The sequence below is a fragment of the Simochromis diagramma genome, unplaced genomic scaffold (genome assembly GCF_900408965.1).
Source record: "Simochromis diagramma unplaced genomic scaffold, fSimDia1.1 OVJJ01000692.1, whole genome shotgun sequence".
Lineage (NCBI taxonomy): Eukaryota > Metazoa > Chordata > Actinopteri > Cichliformes > Cichlidae > Simochromis > Simochromis diagramma.
In genome coordinates this window covers 819,270-829,658 of record NW_024387485.1, presented here as the reverse complement: position 1 = coordinate 829,658, position 10,389 = coordinate 819,270, and positions in this window count along the sequence as shown.

Genomic DNA, 10,389 nt, shown 5'->3' with positions numbered 1-10,389 from the left:
TGGTGTGATCCTCTGTTACAGAGAAAAAGTTTCAGTGCTTTTACTCCAGCCTGTGGCTCCAAGCAGTGATGTCACTGTGACGCTGAAACTGGGCTCCTCCCAAACTAAATAGGAGATAAAAACAGAGAGGAGTGGCTCCTCCCACCAACTTGTTCTTTCTGCACATTTCCAACATTCCACTTCGAGGTATTAGTCTCTCCTTTTGTCCTTTTGTCCTTTGCTCTGTTTCCTACTCTGTGTTTCAGTGTGTTTCAAGTTTTATTGTCATGTACAGATAAACAGTGTAGCCACATTTATCCATAATGCATTTTCTCGTGCTCCTCAGCCTTACATGAGCATATAGAGAGTGCAGTTATATTACGAAGAAAATAACAGAATTTAGCAGTTGTAATAATAATGATAATAATAACAATGAAAAGGAGAAAAGGAGAGAAAAAAAGTAATAAATATTAGAGAATTTAAGACCAGTTGGTATTTACAAGTTTGGACAGGAGTATTTACAGGTTGAAATGGTTTTGTATGCGTCCTTTCAATGCAGCTGGTTACAGCACCAAACCAACAGCAAACATCAGCATCAGGATGAAGATAAATGAAGCTGAAGTCGTGCTTCCATGTAGCGTTTCTTTTACTGAAGTTATTATTTTGTGTGGCTCTACTGTATACCATTTATACACTGATCTAGAGATCTAAAGATCTCATTCAGTTAGACTAGAAATGTTGACAATGGGAGGAAACCAAGTAAAAGTCTTTCAATCTCTCATCAGGACAAACACAAACTCGTTTGTAGTCAGGTCCCATTGAAGACTGTGCTCAAACACAGAGGCCAGTTATTCATGTGAATTAACATCTTGACATCTCCCTCGACTGGTAGAAAGATGAACTGGAAATATTCCTTTTTATGGATGGACAGAGCTGCTCTTCAGCAGTGAAGCAGCACTGTACCACGTACAGCCTTGTTAATCAGTCGGTGTTCAGTGGCTCATTTTACTCAAGGTCCGGTTAATCCACAGTTGCAGAAAAAAACGGGACAATGAAATCTTGCTAATGTTGTGTGAAATTGATGAACCATTTATTTATTTCCCCAAATTAAATTTTTTGTGCCTCGAGATCTCTTGGCCAATCCCATTTTTGATGTTTGTGTTACTGAGAAATGCCTTAGTAACCTGCCAAGTCCAGAACTCATCAAACACCAGAATATCAATGATACTTGATCTTCTATGATACTGGTGCATGATACTGTACCATACACCAGTATCATTCATCTGCCTTTTCATAATTCTACCCCTATGAGTTCCTTAAATCCATAACCCTCCCCCATTCTTCTTATGATCAATTCAATATCTTTGAAAAACTTCATCTCAAGACGAATGATTTTGTCAGTTTGAAATCACGTGGACCTGATGGTTTCCCTGCTGAGCTCTGCAAACATTTCTAATAACTTTTTCCCTTCTATTTATAAGAACGACTTCAGAATGTAGCTCCACTCAGCTGATTACTAGACACCGTCTCCTATAAATACAGACATTAAAATTCCAAGTAAGGGCTCAGCATCCAGATTAGATAAAGTGATTAAATTTGCCCTCTCATTCACCCTGACCAGACAGGTTTTATTAAAGGCCGACTATCTATCAGTGCTTGCAAACCCAACACTTTAATGCAGCTGTCCCACATTAGTAAATCACTGTAACGTTATAATGTAGAAAAAGCATTCAACAGGGTTCACTGGAAATGTCTTTTTGCAACACTGCAAACATTTGGGGAATCATTTATTAGCTGAATCAGGGCTCTTTGTATTTCCTCAGTGACCACCGTCACCATCAGTTAGTTGATAACATTCATAAAATCTCATTCTTCACAGTGGGACCTTTTTCACTAGCAGCAGCAGGAGTGAGATAAGATGGAAATATCAAACGTGTTCAAACAATCATTACACAACGCATATTTGTTTTATGACTCCATTTAGACAAACATGATTTTGCAGCCCTAGTTTCTCTCACGAGGTTAATATTAAATATATCAGGATGAACATTTCCTACAAGCTTACAATCTCACTCCATCATGCTGAATAGTACAAGATGATTTCAGTCACTGCTCCAACCTTCCTGCCTCCCTTTATAAACAAACTGCAGTAATAAAAATGTCACGCTTACCTAAAGTCCATCATGTATCCACAGTAGAAAAACCTCAATCTCAAGCAGGTGTCCTGGTGCTGGGTTTGGTGAGCCAGTGTTTGTGTTTTTGATTTAATATTCTTTGATTATTGTTATTTGTGGTTCTTGGTTCTCTGGTTCTTGATCTTAGTGTTTATCTTAGCCTGTGTTTAGTCTCAGCCCCGTGTTACTCGGTGTTCCTCGTTTCACGTCGAGTCACCCTTGTCTCTATGTTCATCTCCTCTGCCTCCCCAGTCAGTCATATCCCTGTGTCTCAGTGTGAATAGCTCATGGTTCCTGTTTTACTTTGACAGTCTCGCGTGCCGTGTTCAGTGATTTCAGTTTTGTTTCCTCCCCGTCTCATTTTGTCAGATTAGTCCCAGCTGTGTTTCCTTCTTGTTTATCATTCCCTCGTTATTTCTTTGTGTATTTAAGCCCGGTGTTTTCCTCTGCTCGTTGTCGCGTTGTCCCATATGTTGTGTATTCTTTGGTTTCATTCGCGGTCACCAGTTCCTAGCTTCTAGATTCCAGGTTTCTAGTTTCCTAGTTTTCAGTTTTAGGCTACATTGTCACTGCGGGGGACGCCAGTGTATTTATGGAACGGACCCAAAAGCCGACATGGGAGAACAAAACTAAGGTTTAACACTAGGCGAGCTTTTATTGTGGCTGAATATCATAAAAAACTAAGATCAAATATGAAAAGTGTGACAAAAACATGAACAAGAACCTGGACTGGAGCATGCAAAACAATGAGGGGAAACATGAGCATGAACCTGACGAGACTTGACATGACGACAAAAGACGACCTGACAGAGGACTTAAATCCACAGGAGGGCATTGAGGGTAAGCACCCGGGGAGACACAGCTGACACCAATGAACATGGCACCATAAGGAGAAGTAAAACTAAACACACACAACATGGAAACACCAGAGTCTTCAAATTAAAACAGGAAACGTGGAGAGACGCAGACATGACGCACATGACGGGCTGGACAGGAAACATGACACATAACCAAGGAGAGATGAAACAAAAACACAAGAACTTACTATCACAAACTTAACGTGATAAACTTAAAACGGTCACAGACCCAGCCCCTGCTTTCTTATTTCTGGTGTTTGATAAAGCTGCCTCCTTCGGTTTACCCTTTTGTTTCGAGTCGTGCGTTTGGGTGCTCATCCTGCCTGCCACAGCTGCTCTCAATCTAATCTTACCTGCTAGTTTATCAGATATTCTCAATATTTCAAAATCATATCAATAGCTGGGATTCTGACAGCTTGAATAAAGACACTTCCAACCACCAATCCAAACCTTATAATCAATAAGAGCACATTCAGTTTGACAAAATGGAAAGACAAAGGAATTACTGTCAACTTCATCTATTAAGATAATACTTTCATGAACTTTCAGCAGTTTTTTTAAAAGAGTATTTCTTTTTGTTTTATTGGAGGACAGACAGGAAAGTGGGCTGAGAGCGAGCGCACAGCAGAAGTCAGACTGGCTCAAACAAACTTAAAACATTAAATTTGATTATCTAATGACAAGAGAGAAATGTACACGTTTATTCTATGAGACTAATACTACATGAATATGTCTGTCTGTATTTGTTCAGATTTATAATAATGTGTGTATGTATGGACAAACAAATATTTAATAATTGCACACGTGACCATAGAAACACTGGGTATATTGTTAGATCATTACTATCATTACTTAATATTAGAATATTAGTAAAATATTAGTAAAACACAAATTCTAAAACAGTAAGAATCAGAATTTCTTTGTAACTCAGTGATGTTAACAATTACATTATATTTACTACTGTTGATACTGATATGAAATAAAGCTTTACAGCAGTAAATCATATTAACACCTTCTACAGCGCTGCAGCGCCTGCTTTGTGTTTTATTTTTTCTTTAAAAAAAACATTTTTATGCATCTATGTTTGCCCTTGCTTATGTCCCATTGAGGGCACTGGGCTTTTTAGACAGAAACCAGTTAAAGTAGTCCCAACAGGTGTTCAGCACGGCCAGGCCAGCAGGTTACTGACTTCCAATAACAACACAAACAGTACTAGTCATTAAGAAGGTGAAGGTGGGTCACTTCTTACTTGGTTAGATTGCCACAATAAATTGTGCTGTGAATTTAAGCTGTTCTGAAGGAGATTATGTTCAATTTTAGAGATCAGCAAGCGTGAAGTCACTGACCAAACAAGTCTCCAGAATATCACCATTCCTGGAAGACTCCTCAGATCTCCGTGTCCTGATAGCAGGAGGGTCGGAAGTCTTTGTGTTGAATGATTAGATGTTTTTTTTTTAATCTTCAAACTATTTTACAACCTTTTCTATAAGCATTAAATAATAAATACATCAAAATCAGTATTTGTGGCTTTATTTCAGTTACCCACAGACTAAGCCATTTAAACTGGTTTTGTTTGGACCTGCAGCTGAAAGAATAAAAACTGTCTTATGATGGCATTCGTGATAATAATTGATCAGATCCCATCTGCACTCTGAAACCTGAAACATTTAGTACTGCATCCAGCGCTTGTGCATGCCATGGTGGAGGCAGGATACTCTGAGTGGGTGTGTGGTCAGGAGTTTGATCCAGCAACTTTACCCCGAACCACTATTGTGCAGACCTGTCATGGTCCTGTCACATCAACACCGTGGTGAAAAAGGCCTGTCAGCGTCTCTACCACCTCAGACGCTTGAGAGACTTCCAACTGCCCTCCAAGGTGCTCAGGAACTTTTACTCCTGCACCATAGAGAGCATCCTGACGGGAAACATCTTAACCTGGTTCGGAAACAGCACCATGCAGGACAGACGAGCTCTACAGAGGGTTGTGCGGTCAGCTGAGCGCACCATCCGCTCCGAGCTCCCTGACCTGCACTCAATCTACAGCAGGCGGTGCTGGACCAAGGCCAGGAAGATCGTGAAGGACCTCAGCCATCCCAACAACAGACTGTTCTCTCTGTTGAGGTCAGGAAAGCGATTCCGCTCCCTGAAGACCAACACAGAGAGACTGAGGAGGAGCTTCTTCCCGCAGGCGATACGGTCTCTCAATCACACCACCACACAGTACTGACCCACACATACAGTTCTTACACACACACTGGACTTTCTGGACTTTGTTTTTTGCACAACACTGGTCACTATATTCTTCATTTCCGGTTAATACTTGTACAGCTGCTGTTATTGTGTATATATTTATTTATATTTCTTCATACATTCTTATATAGTTCTATATTGTGTATTTTGTTGTACAGTTATTTTATTTTCAACTTTAATTTATATATTTTATCTTATTCTCCCAGTTAAATTTACCCTTCATTCTAATTTGTGTTGTACAGTTATTTCATTTTTAACCGTAATTTATATTTTATTCCTTCCTAGTTAAATTTACCCTTTTTAATTTTTCATATTTATTTCCTATCTTATTCATAGCCTTTTCCTTTTTTGTTTTCTTTAGGTCACGAGCAGTTGTCCAAGCATTTCACTACATATCGTACTGTGTATGACTGTGTACGTGACAAATAAAAAATTTGAATTTGAATTTGAATTTGAGTTGTGTTTAACACAGTAGCTGACGTTGGCAAAGTGACCAAATTAAAGCAACCACACTGAGTAATGTGGCATCATGAACAAGAGCTTTGTGTAACAACTGAAAATAAATACATAACTGCTAAACTTAAACTGTCACTCTTTTAATGTTTATTGTATCGGGAAAGACCAAAAAAACAAAGAAAAAATGGTCATTAAATCACTTAATACCAAAGGGTGATTGTAAGCAGTGCAAGACAGAGTTAGTTTTTCATATGCTGGCCTTCAACATTAAAAATGAAGCACAGTATTTTCCTGTGATGGATCAAAATCATCAAATTTAACTGACTTTTTATGGTGTGATGCTGATGTTGACATGAACAAGCTTTGAATCAAGTCTTGTGTCAGAACTAAGAGCAGATTTCCCCTCTATTGGCTTCCCTTCATTGGCTTCCTGTTAAATCCAGAATTCAAAATCCTGCTCCTCACATACAAGGTCTTAAATAATCAGGCCCCATCTTATCTTAATGACCTTGTAGTACCATATCACCCTATTAGAGCACTTCGCTCTCGCTCTGCAGGCCTACTTGTTGTTCCTAGAGTATTTAAAAGTAGAATGGGAGGCAGAGCCTTCAGTTTTCAGGCCCCTCTTCTGTGGAACCAGCTTCCAGTTTGGATTCAGGAGACAGACACTATCTCTACTTTCAAGATTAGGCTTCAAACTTTCCTTTTTGCTAAAGCATATAGTTAGGGCTGGACCAGGTGACCCTGAATCCTCCCTTAGTTATGCTGCAATAGACGTAGGCTGCCGGGGGATTCCCATGATGCATTGAGTTTTTCCTTTCCAGTCACCTTTCTCACTCACTGTGTATTAACAGACCTCTCTGCATTGAATCATATCTGTTATTAACCTCTGTCTCTCTTCCACAGCATGTCTTTATCCTGTCTTCCTTCTCTCACCCCAACCAATCACAGCAGATGGCCCCGCCCCTCCCTGAGCCTGGTTCTGCTGGAGGTTTCTTCCTGTTAAAAGGGAGTTTTTCCTTCCCACTGTCGCCAAAGTGCTTGCTCATAAGGGGTCATATGATTGTTGGGTTTTTCTCTGTATCTATGAAGCGCCTTGAGGCGACTTTTGTTGTGATTTGGCGCTATATAAATAAAATTGAACTGAATTGAATTGAAATAACTGCAGTGATGTAACAGTTTAATTCACAATTCACACAGGAATAAAGGAACATATACAGCATCCTGTCATAAAATGTAAAGCTTTAGTTATACCCATCCATCCATTTTCACTCCCAGATCTCACTGTGGTGCTGGCAGTCTAAGCAGTGAAGCCTCCCCCCAGGCCTCGCTCTCTATGGTCACCTTATCCACAGGCACACCAACGTGTTACCAAACCAGCCAAGAGATATAATCTCTGCAGTGAGTCCTGCGTCTGCTTCATGGCGTGACACAGGAATGTCGCAGGCTCTTAGAAGTTATTTAGGTCTAAGTGGTTTGCGATGCAGCTGCAGGGGAGATGGACACACCTCTGTGCTCTCTGGTTATTGTTGTTGTTGTTGGAGTGGGTAGCTGTGGGCTGAATAAAGTGCTGGAAAGCATGAACGTGGACGGCTCTGCCGTGGAGTTATTACAGTGGCGCCGAAACCCAGGATGGGGCACGGCAGACCCGTCCACGTTCATGCTTTCCAGCACTTTATTCTCTCACAGTTGCTTGTTTACACACTGGCCGCAGCTTTTCAGCCCACAGCCACTCACTCCACCAACAACAACCAGACAGCACCGCGTCTTATGTCAGCGAGGTGTAATTGCTGATGCCGTGCAGGTGTGTCCATCTCCCCTGCAGGCATCGCAAACCACGCCCCGCCACAAAGTGGAATTCCAAAATGTCCACAAGAGGTCTCTGTCAGCCAGTCACCACTGGATGGCAGTGTCTGCACACAGAGTGTGCATCAGTGTTTCTCTCTAACAAGCTGATTCACACAGAGGAAACATTTATCTTGGCTATTATATTTTATTCATTTTTGAAATGTCATCTTAAGTTGTGCCAAAAACAGCTGTCAGTAAAAATTATTTACTGCAAAAAACATTGTAGACTGCAGAAAATAAATCATAAAATTCTCATCCCACTTAGTGATAAATCTACATTTCATTTCAGTCTGAAAAGGAACTTTTAATAACTCTTGTATGGTTTTGGTTTTCTGTCCATTTGTTTTTTGAACAGTGGAGCTGATGTTGAGACGTGTATGAGCGCCCGAGTGAGTTTTGGATAAGAAGCCGGTGAAAGGAAACATGAACAGAAAAGGATCAGATGTTTGCTCGTTCAGTCTACTACATCTCATGATTTTCATGAGGTGTACCTTTTTTTATATTACTATGTATTGTTTGACACTAAAACAATACCTCTACGGGGGGAGATTTATCTGTGCTCATATCTCAGCTTAGCAGCTGTAACATAAAAACCAGTCTTAAAGCTGTGATCAAGCATGCAACGAGCCAAACTGGTTTGTGCGTTCGAGGTTTATTGAGAGTGTATTTATACTGCATTACACTTGTTCCGCCTCACGGATGAAGGAACACACAGACACATAGACTTATGCAGGTTCAGAGGTGTTAGTGAGTGAAGATTTGGCCCCGTGTCAGTCTGTTAGCTGTCAATCAATGGCACATATACAGCCTTTTTAGTATCTGAAAGATCTGTGAGTAGAACAAACTGGCCCTGACAAATAAACAGAAAAACTAAATAATATGTAAGCCTGCATATTGTAAGTGCTGTTGGTAATTATAGTCTTTTGCCAATTTAATTGCAGCACTGTAATCTAAATGGGTTTACAGAGCAATGGTCTAAATTAGCAGTTTTATAATTACTACTGAGCTGCGTGCATATCTCTCTATCCCCCACTTAATTACTAACAATTTGTCTCTGGAAAAGCTATTGTTAAGCAAGAAGTAATTAGAACAACAGCCTTTGTTTTCCATGCGTTTCAGATGGCCTTTCTTATCGTTCCACCAAACAATGCAGCCAAACGACAGAGGCTTGCAGCAGCATAGCAAGAGATTGGTGAGTCAAGATTTCGTCATTGTGAAGCTTCTTTCCATGTTGTCACTGGTGATCACAGCAGGCACTGAGGCTGTAAGGCACTCTGCAGACTGTGAGGGAAGTGGCAGTGGAAGTGTTTTCTGTGTGGTCATAAAAATAGTTTTGGAAACAAAACAACAAAATTAAAGCCGGTTCATTTTTCAGCTGTGACGAGACACCAAGAAAAGACTGCCAGCTGTTCTGTTTGTTAGGAAGCTACCGTTCATGTCACCTGTGGAGTCAGCACCGGATGATTAAAAGGTCTTAAGGTCTCCCTCGTTTCTTTTTTAACATACTTGAATCTTCTAGCTGGTTGCATTTTTGCTGCTAACCTGCAACATGTTGTTATCACCTCTGAGTCTTTGTGCACTCCTGAATGGTTTTAAAGTTTCTGAATCAACAGATGGGACTTTTAAACATGAATTAGAAATATTGGGGTTTAAAAAAAAAGAAAGACATTTTTTTTATTTAATCTCAAACTTCACTGTTTTCATTGCATTTTTTAATTTATATAATTTTATTGATTGGTGATTTTATTAACACTTGTGCTGATCAGGCTAAATGTGAACTGAAAGAGGATTATCATCATCGATGCATGAACAGAGTTCACTAAGTTTTTACTTCAATGAGGAACTTAATTAAATGACTTTACATGAATCAAGTGCCATTCAAAGACAAGCCAAACACAGACACGAGAAACTAAATAGAATAGAATAGAATAGAATAGAATACCTTCATTGTCACTATACAGATGCACAATGAGATACAGAGCATTGCCAACTCAGTGCAAACATGTGGGAGAAGAAAGGGGGGACTGCACAGTTTCTGCAGCAATATATACACATGAACACTATTTAGAAAAACACGAAAACATATATTTATATAAAATGTACAAATATCAAAAAAAGGAAATAAATACTTAAATAAATAGTGTTATGTATTTACAGTTTGGGTCATTGCATATGGAATTAAGTATTGCACAGGTTTATAGAGGAGGGGGGGGGACTGTGTTATCAGTGCATGTGTGAGTTCAGGGTGGTCTTGGCTTTGGGGAAGAAACTGTTCTTGAGCCTCTTGGTCTTTGTGCTGATGCACCTGTAGTGCTGCCCTGAGGGAAGCAGGTTGAACAGGTCAAACCCAGGGTGGGAGCTGTCCTTGATGAACTGCAACATGCAAAACTAACAAAGCAACTAAGCTGAGGCTGGCAATTAGCAACTTAAAACCACGTGATGTTCACGAACAGCTTAAAACAGGATGTAAAGGAGCTGAAAAAGTCTGAACAGTTCGTCGCCTCCATATTAAAGAGTCTTTATTTAACTGAGAGACTCTCTCACTTTCTGAGCTCAAAACATCAACAGCAAACCATGTGCCAGCACCTGTTTTTGCGTCCTGAAGAATGTTTGAAGTTCCTGAAATATTTTGTTGAAAAGATGGAAAATATGTTATAAATTACTCTCCATCACATTGTTAGATCCATTACCCATATCACCCCCAGGGATCTGGATGTGTTCTAGACTTTATGGTCCATCCAAAGTTATAAAATGTTTTGTAGATGTCCTGCATTCAGTTTGGTGTTTTCAGAGTCCTTTTGAGTTTCTTAAATCTGGCCTTGTTC